Source organism: Megalopta genalis, unplaced genomic scaffold (assembly GCF_051020955.1).
Source record: "Megalopta genalis isolate 19385.01 unplaced genomic scaffold, iyMegGena1_principal scaffold0858, whole genome shotgun sequence".
NCBI classification, from domain to species: domain Eukaryota; kingdom Metazoa; phylum Arthropoda; class Insecta; order Hymenoptera; family Halictidae; genus Megalopta; species Megalopta genalis.
In genome coordinates this window covers 82501-92500 of record NW_027476927.1, presented here as the reverse complement: position 1 = coordinate 92500, position 10000 = coordinate 82501, and positions in this window count along the sequence as shown.

The following is a 10000-nucleotide window of genomic DNA, read 5'->3' as shown; positions in this document are numbered from 1 at the left end:
CGAAATCTAATGTCAGAAAATGGCACTTTACTCTTGACATTTTTCGGTTTTTTCAATTTTCTGGGAAATCCTATCATTAGATTTTTTTAAAAATACGATATTCTTGCTTAACTAACGTTTTTACATAGGGATTAAGCATTTAGAACGAAACCTAATGTAGGAAAATGGTACTTTACTCTTGATCGGTACGTTGGGACTTTGAAAATATTCGGGCGTACGCGGCGCGCTCGGCGCTTCGAACAGCTCCGGTGTCCCCATTATTTTCGATTTACGGCTAAAATAAATTTTTCTAATTTTTTTCAATAACATATTCCTGCTAAAATAACTTTTTTACATAGGGATTAAGCATTTAGAACGATACATTGTTTAAAATAAGGGCACTTTACTCTTGACATTTTACGGTTTTTTCAATTTTCTGAAAAATCCTATCATTAGATTTTTTTAAAAATACGATAATCTTGCTTAACTAACGTTTCTACATAGGGATTAAGCATTTAGAACGAAATCTAATGTCAGAAAATGGCACTTTACTCTTGACATTTTTCGGTTTTTTCAATTTTCTGGAAAATCCAATCATTAGATTTTTTTTAAAATACGATATTCTTGCTTAACTAACGTTTTTACATAGGGATTAAGCATTTAGAACGAAATCTAATGTAGGAAAATGGTACTTTACTCTTGATCGGTACGTTGGGACTTTGAAAATATTCGGGCGTACGCGGCGCGCTCGGCGCTTCGAACAGCTCCGGTGTCCCCATTATTTTCGATTTACGGCTAAAATAAATTTTTCTAATTTTTTTCAATAACATATTCCTGCTAAAATAACTTTTTTACATAGGGATTAAGCATTTAGAACGATACATTGTTTAAAATAAGGGCACTTTACTCTTGACATTTTACGGTTTTTTCAATTTTCTGAAAAATCCTATCATAAGATTTTTTTAAAAATACGATATTCTTGCTTAACTAACGTTTCTACATAGGGATTAAGCATTTAGAACGAAATCTAATGTCAGAAAATGGCACTTTACTCTTGACATTTTTCGGTTTTTTCAATTTTCTGGAAAATCCTATCATTAGATTTTTTTAAAAATACGATATTCTTGCTTAACTAACGTTTTTACATAGGGATTAAGCATTTAGAACGAAATCTAATGTAGGAAAATGGTACTTTACTCTTGATCGGTACGTTGGGACTTTGAAAATATTCGGGCGTTCCAATCGCTCGTCTGTTGCATCATAGCGCGTCTCGGCGCAATCGACCGATTCGCTCGATCCATTATTTTCGATTTACGGCTAAAATAAATTTTTCTAATTTTTTTCAATAACATATTCCTGCTTAAATAACTTTTTTACATAGGGATTAAGCATTTAGAACGATACATTGTTTAAAGTAAGGGCACTTTACTCTTGACATTTTACGGTTTTTTCAATTTTCTGAAAAATCCTATCATTAGATTTTTTTAAAAATACGATATTCTTGCTTAACTAACGTTTCTACATAGGGATTAAGCATTTAGAACGAAATCTAATGTCAGAAAATGGCACTTTACTCTTGACATTTTTCGGTTTTTTCAATTTTCTGGGAAATCCTATCATTAGATTTTTTTAAAAATACGATATTCTTGCTTAACTAACGTTTTTACATAGGGATTAAGCATTTAGAACGAAATCTAATGTAGGAAAATGGTACTTTACTCTTGATCGGTACGTTGGGACTTTGAAAATATTCGGGCGTTCCAATCGCTCGTCTGTTGCATCATAGCGCGTCTCGGCGCAATCGACCGATTCGCTCGATCCATTATTTTCGATTTACGGCTAAAATAAATTTTTCTAATTTTTTTCAATAACATATTCCTGCTTAAATAACTTTTTTACATAGGGATTAAGCATTTAGAACGATACATTGTTTAAAGTAAGGGCACTTTACTCTTGACATTTTACGGTTTTTTCAATTTTCTGAAAAATCCTATCATTAGATTTTTTTAAAAATACGATATTCTTGCTTAACTAACGTTTCTACATAGGGATTAAGCATTTAGAACGAAATCTAATGTCAGAAAATGGCACTTTACTCTTGACATTTTTCGGTTTTTTCAATTTTCTGGAAAATCCTATCATTAGATTTTTTTAAAAATACGATATTCTTGCTTAACTAACGTTTTTACATAGGGATTAAGCATTTAGAACGAAATCTAATGTAGGAAAATGGTACTTTACTCTTGATCGGTACGTTGGGACTTTGAAAATATTCGGGCGTTCCAATCGCTCGTCTGTTGCATCATAGCGCGTCTCGGCGCAATCGACCGATTCGCTCGATCCATTATTTTCGATTTACGGCTAAAATAAATTTTTCTAATTTTTTTCAATAACATATTCCTGCTAAAATAACTTTTTTACATAGGGATTAAGCATTTAGAACGATACATTGTTTAAAATAAGGGCACTTTACTCTTGACATTTTACGGTTTTTTCAATTTTCTGAAAAATCCTATCATTAGATTTTTTTAAAAATACGATATTCTTGCTTAACTAACGTTTCTACATAGGGATTAAGCATTTAGAACGAAATCTAATGTCAGAAAATGGCACTTTACTCTTGACATTTTTCGGTTTTTTCAATTTTCTGGAAAATCCTATCATTAGATTTTTTTAAAAATACGATATTCTTGCTTAACTAACGTTTTTACATAGGGATTAAGCATTTAGAACGAAATCTAATGTAGGAAAATGGTACTTTACTCTTGATCGGTACGTTGGGACTTTGAAAATATTCGGGCGTTCCAATCGCTCGTCTGTTGCATCATAGCGCGTCTCGGCGCAATCGACCGATTCGCTCGATCCATTATTTTCGATTTACGGCTAAAATAAATTTTTCTAATTTTTTTCAATAACATATTCCTGCTTAAATAACTTTTTTACATAGGGATTAAGCATTTAGAACGATACATTGTTTAAAGTAAGGGCACTTTACTCTTGACATTTTACGGTTTTTTCAATTTTCTGAAAAATCCTATCATTAGATTTTTTTAAAAATACGATATTCTTGCTTAACTAACGTTTCTACATAGGGATTAAGCATTTAGAACGAAATCTAATGTCAGAAAATGGCACTTTACTCTTGACATTTTTCGGTTTTTTCAATTTTCTGGGAAATCCTATCATTAGATTTTTTTAAAAATACGATATTCTTGCTTAACTAACGTTTTTACATAGGGATTAAGCATTTAGAACGAAATCTAATGTAGGAAAATGGTACTTTACTCTTGATCGGTACGTTGGGACTTTGAAAATATTCGGGCGTTCCAATCGCTCGTCTGTTGCATCATAGCGCGTCTCGGCGCAATCGACCGATTCGCTCGATCCATTATTTTCGATTTACGGCTAAAATAAATTTTTCTAATTTTTTTCAATAACATATTCCTGCTTAAATAACTTTTTTACATAGGGATTAAGCATTTAGAACGATACATTGTTTAAAGTAAGGGCACTTTACTCTTGACATTTTACGGTTTTTTCAATTTTCTGAAAAATCCTATCATTAGATTTTTTTAAAAATACGATATTCTTGCTTAACTAACGTTTCTACATAGGGATTAAGCATTTAGAACGAAATCTAATGTCAGAAAATGGCACTTTACTCTTGACATTTTTCGGTTTTTTCAATTTTCTGGAAAATCCTATCATTAGATTTTTTTTAAAATACGATATTCTTGCTTAACTAACGTTTTTACATAGGGATTAAGCATTTAGAACGAAATCTAATGTAGGAAAATGGTACTTTACTCTTGATCGGTACGTTGGGACTTTGAAAATATTCGGGCGTACGCGGCGCGCTCGGCGCTTCGAACAGCTCCGGTGTCCCCATTATTTTCGATTTACGGCTAAAATAAATTTTTCTAATTTTTTTCAATAACATATTCCTGCTAAAATAACTTTTTTACATAGGGATTAAGCATTTAGAACGATACATTGTTTAAAATAAGGGCACTTTACTCTTGACATTTTACGGTTTTTTCAATTTTCTGAAAAATCCTATCATTAGATTTTTTTAAAAATACGATATTCTTGCTTAACTAACGTTTCTACATAGGGATTAAGCATTTAGAACGAAATCTAATGTCAGAAAATGGCACTTTACTCTTGACATTTTTCGGTTTTTTCAATTTTCTGGGAAATCCTATCATTAGATTTTTTTAAAAATACGATATTCTTGCTTAACTAACGTTTTTACATAGGGATTAAGCATTTAGAACGAAATCTAATGTAGGAAAATGGTACTTTACTCTTGATCGGTACGTTGGGACTTTGAAAATATTCGGGCGTTCCAATCGCTCGTCTGTTGCATCATAGCGCGTCTCGGCGCAATCGACCGATTCGCTCGATCCATTATTTTCGATTTACGGCTAAAATAAATTTTTCTAATTTCTTTCAATAACATATTCCTGCTTAAATAACTTTTTTACATAGGGATTAAGCATTTAGAACGATACATTGTTTAAAATAAGGGCACTTTACTCTTGACATTTTACGGTTTTTTCAATTTTCTGAAAAATCCTATCATTAGATTTTTTTAAAAATACGATATTCTTGCTTAGCTAACGTTTCTACATAGGGATTAAGCATTTAGAACGAAATCTAATGTCAGAAAATGGCACTTTACTCTTGACATTTTTCGGTTTTTTCAATTTTCTGGAAAATCCTATCATTAGATTTTTTTAAAAATACGATATTCTTGCTTAACTAACGTTTTTACATAGGGATTAAGCATTTAGAACGAAATCTAATGTAGGAAAATGGTACTTTACTCTTGATCGGTACGTTGGGACTTTGAAAATATTCGGGCGTTCCAATCGCTCGTCTGTTGCATCATAGCGCGTCTCGGCGCAATCGACCGATTCGCTCGATCCATTATTTTCGATTTACGGCTAAAATAAATTTTTCTAATTTTTTTCAATAACATATTCCTGCTTAAATAACTTTTTTACATAGGGATTAAGCATTTAGAACGATACATTGTTTAAAGTAAGGGCACTTTACTCTTGACATTTTACGGTTTTTTCAATTTTCTGAAAAATCCTATCATTAGATTTTTTTAAAAATACGATAATCTTGCTTAACTAACGTTTCTACATAGGGATTAAGCATTTAGAACGAAATCTAATGTCAGAAAATGGCACTTTACTCTTGACATTTTTCGGTTTTTTCAATTTTCTGGAAAATCCTATCATTAGATTTTTTTTAAAATACGATATTCTTGCTTAACTAACGTTTTTACATAGGGATTAAGCATTTAGAACGAAATCTAATGTAGGAAAATGGTACTTTACTCTTGATCGGTACGTTGGGACTTTGAAAATATTCGGGCGTACGCGGCGCGCTCGGCGCTTCGAACAGCTCCGGTGTCCCCATTATTTTCGATTTACGGCTAAAATAAATTTTTCTAATTTTTTTCAATAACATATTCCTGCTAAAATAACTTTTTTACATAGGGATTAAGCATTTAGAACGATACATTGTTTAAAATAAGGGCACTTTACTCTTGACATTTTACGGTTTTTTCAATTTTCTGAAAAATCCTATCATTAGATTTTTTTAAAAATACGATATTCTTGCTTAACTAACGTTTCTACATAGGGATTAAGCATTTAGAACGAAATCTAATGTCAGAAAATGGCACTTTACTCTTGACATTTTTCGGTTTTTTCAATTTTCTGGAAAATCCTATCATTAGATTTTTTTAAAAATACGATATTCTTGCTTAACTAACGTTTTTACATAGGGATTAAGCATTTAGAACGAAATCTAATGTAGGAAAATGGTACTTTACTCTTGATCGGTACGTTGGGACTTTGAAAATATTCGGGCGTTCCAATCGCTCGTCTGTTGCATCATAGCGCGTCTCGGCGCAATCGACCGATTCGCTCGATCCATTATTTTCGATTTACGGCTAAAATAAATTTTTCTAATTTTTTTCAATAACATATTCCTGCTTAAATAACTTTTTTACATAGGGATTAAGCATTTAGAACGATACATTGTTTAAAGTAAGGGCACTTTACTCTTGACATTTTACGGTTTTTTCAATTTTCTGAAAAATCCTATCATTAGATTTTTTTAAAAATACGATAATCTTGCTTAACTAACGTTTCTACATAGGGATTAAGCATTTAGAACGAAATCTAATGTCAGAAAATGGCACTTTACTCTTGACATTTTTCGGTTTTTTCAATTTTCTGGAAAATCCTATCATTAGATTTTTTTTAAAATACGATATTCTTGCTTAACTAACGTTTTTACATAGGGATTAAGCATTTAGAACGAAATCTAATGTAGGAAAATGGTACTTTACTCTTGATCGGTACGTTGGGACTTTGAAAATATTCGGGCGTACGCGGCGCGCTCGGCGCTTCGAACAGCTCCGGTGTCCCCATTATTTTCGATTTACGGCTAAAATAAATTTTTCTAATTTTTTTCAATAACATATTCCTGCTAAAATAACTTTTTTACATAGGGATTAAGCATTTAGAACGATACATTGTTTAAAATAAGGGCACTTTACTCTTGACATTTTACGGTTTTTTCAATTTTCTGAAAAATCCTATCATTAGATTTTTTTAAAAATACGATATTCTTGCTTAACTAACGTTTCTACATAGGGATTAAGCATTTAGAACGAAATCTAATGTCAGAAAATGGCACTTTACTCTTGACATTTTTCGGTTTTTTCAATTTTCTGGGAAATCCTATCATTAGATTTTTTTAAAAATACGATATTCTTGCTTAACTAACGTTTTTACATAGGGATTAAGCATTTAGAACGAAACCTAATGTAGGAAAATGGTACTTTACTCTTGATCGGTACGTTGGGACTTTGAAAATATTCGGGCGTTCCAATCGCTCGTCTGTTGCATCATAGCGCGTCTCGGCGCAATCGACCGATTCGCTCGATCCATTATTTTCGATTTACGGCTAAAATAAATTTTTCTAATTTTTTTCAATAACATATTCCTGCTTAAATAACTTTTTTACATAGGGATTAAGCATTTAGAACGATACATTGTTTAAAATAAGGGCACTTTACTCTTGACATTTTACGGTTTTTTCAATTTTCTGAAAAATCCTATCATTAGATTTTTTTAAAAATACGATATTCTTGCTTAACTAACGTTTCTACATAGGGATTAAGCATTTAGAACGAAATCTAATGTCAGAAAATGGCACTTTACTCTTGACATTTTTCGGTTTTTTCAATTTTCTGGAAAATCCTATCATTAGATTTTTTTAAAAATACGATATTCTTGCTTAACTAACGTTTTTACATAGGGATTAAGCATTTAGAACGAAATCTAATGTAGGAAAATGGTACTTTACTCTTGATCGGTACGTTGGGACTTTGAAAATATTCGGGCGTTCCAATCGCTCGTCTGTTGCATCATAGCGCGTCTCGGCGCAATCGACCGATTCGCTCGATCCATTATTTTCGATTTACGGCTAAAATAAATTTTTCTAATTTTTTTCAATAACATATTCCTGCTTAAATAACTTTTTTACATAGGGATTAAGCATTTAGAACGATACATTGTTTAAAATAAGGGCACTTTACTCTTGACATTTTACGGTTTTTTCAATTTTCTGAAAAATCCTATCATTAGATTTTTTTAAAAATACGATATTCTTGCTTAACTAACGTTTCTACATAGGGATTAAGCATTTAGAACGAAATCTAATGTCAGAAAATGGCACTTTACTCTTGACATTTTTCGGTTTTTTCAATTTTCTGGAAAATCCTATCATTAGATTTTTTTAAAAATACGATATTCTTGCTTAACTAACGTTTTTACATAGGGATTAAGCATTTAGAACGAAATCTAATGTAGGAAAATGGTACTTTACTCTTGATCGGTACGTTGGGACTTTGAAAATATTCGGGCGTTCCAATCGCTCGTCTGTTGCATCATAGCGCGTCTCGGCGCAATCGACCGATTCGCTCGATCCATTATTTTCGATTTACGGCTAAAATAAATTTTTCTAATTTTTTTCAATAACATATTCCTGCTTAAATAACTTTTTTACATAGGGATTAAGCATTTAGAACGATACATTGTTTAAAGTAAGGGCACTTTACTCTTGACATTTTACGGTTTTTTCAATTTTCTGAAAAATCCTATCATTAGATTTTTTTAAAAATACGATATTCTTGCTTAACTAACGTTTCTACATAGGGATTAAGCATTTAGAACGAAATCTAATGTCAGAAAATGGCACTTTACTCTTGACATTTTTCGGTTTTTTCAATTTTCTGGGAAATCCTATCATTAGATTTTTTTAAAAATACGATATTCTTGCTTAACTAACGTTTTTACATAGGGATTAAGCATTTAGAACGAAACCTAATGTAGGAAAATGGTACTTTACTCTTGATCGGTACGTTGGGACTTTGAAAATATTCGGGCGTACGCGGCGCGCTCGGCGCTTCGAACAGCTCCGGTGTCCCCATTATTTTCGATTTACGGCTAAAATAAATTTTTCTAATTTTTTTCAATAACATATTCCTGCTAAAATAACTTTTTTACATAGGGATTAAGCATTTAGAACGATACATTGTTTAAAGTAAGGGCACTTTACTCTTGACATTTTACGGTTTTTTCAATTTTCTGAAAAATCCTATCATTAGATTTTTTTAAAAATACGATATTCTTGCTTAACTAACGTTTCTACATAGGGATTAAGCATTTAGAACGAAATCTAATGTCAGAAAATGGCACTTTACTCTTGACATTTTTCGGTTTTTTCAATTTTCTGGAAAATCCTATCATTAGATTTTTTTAAAAATACGATATTCTTGCTTAACTAACGTTTTTACATAGGGATTAAGCATTTAGAACGAAATCTAATGTAGGAAAATGGTACTTTACTCTTGATCGGTACGTTGGGACTTAGAAAATATTCGGCCGTACGCGGCGCGTCTCGGCGCTTCGAACAGCTCCGGTGTCCCCATTATTTTCGATTTACGGCTAAAATAAATTTTTCTAATTTTTTTCAATTACATATTCTTGCTTAGATAACTTTTTTACATAGGGATTAAGCATTTAGAACGACATATTGTTTAAAATAATGGTACTTTACTCTTGTGATTTTTCGGTTTTTTTTGATTATTTTGAAAAATAAATTTTTGTAATTTTTTTAAATACGATATTCGTGATCAGTGAACGATTTCACATATGGATTAAGCATTTAGAATCGTGCGGAAGCGTTATTAAAAAAGTTTACTCGATGCGATGGGACTTTGAAAAGTTTGTGAAAATTTTCATATTGGGAAAAAATGTGTAATTTTTTGTCTAGTTTACGGTAATGTAATTTATTTTAATGTTTACTATAAATTTTTTTTTCGTTCGTTCACGCGCTATGTTACAACAGCACGGCCGGGCGGTCTGTTGCCGCGGCGGTTTACACTCATAAGCGCGCGTGCTATTCGGCCGGCGGCGCCGGCGTCCTTGCCGGCCGTTCGGTATCTATAAGAGATACACGGTCCGTGCGAGGCGGACGGAGCAGAGCGGGTTTTGGGCCAATTCTACGATCTCGGTCGAGAAGCTGTCTCAGAGCTCCTTCGGGGCTTCGGTCCTGACTGTTTCGTGCCGTTTACGTTACGGACTTTTCTCCACACAGCGTGGCCACGGGTCGGTGTCTTTGACCGAATGGCCCATATGTGGCAAGCCCTACGGGGTTGGTTACCCGTATGCACTTTGTATGTATACTCGTACTCACTGAGCAATCGACTCTTCTGTCCGAGCGATGGAAAAATTTTTTAAAATGCATCTGTAAGATTTGGAAGCAAATCGTACCAATTGAAAACTGTGGCTAAAATGAATAGCCCAGTGGAGAGAGAAAACTATCAAAAAACTGATTTTTTAAATCAAGAGGTGTCAGAAATCGAAATGCCTAGCGCGAGCGGAAGAACACGCTTTCTCGCCAGTCCAGCATGTGTCCTGTCCGTTCT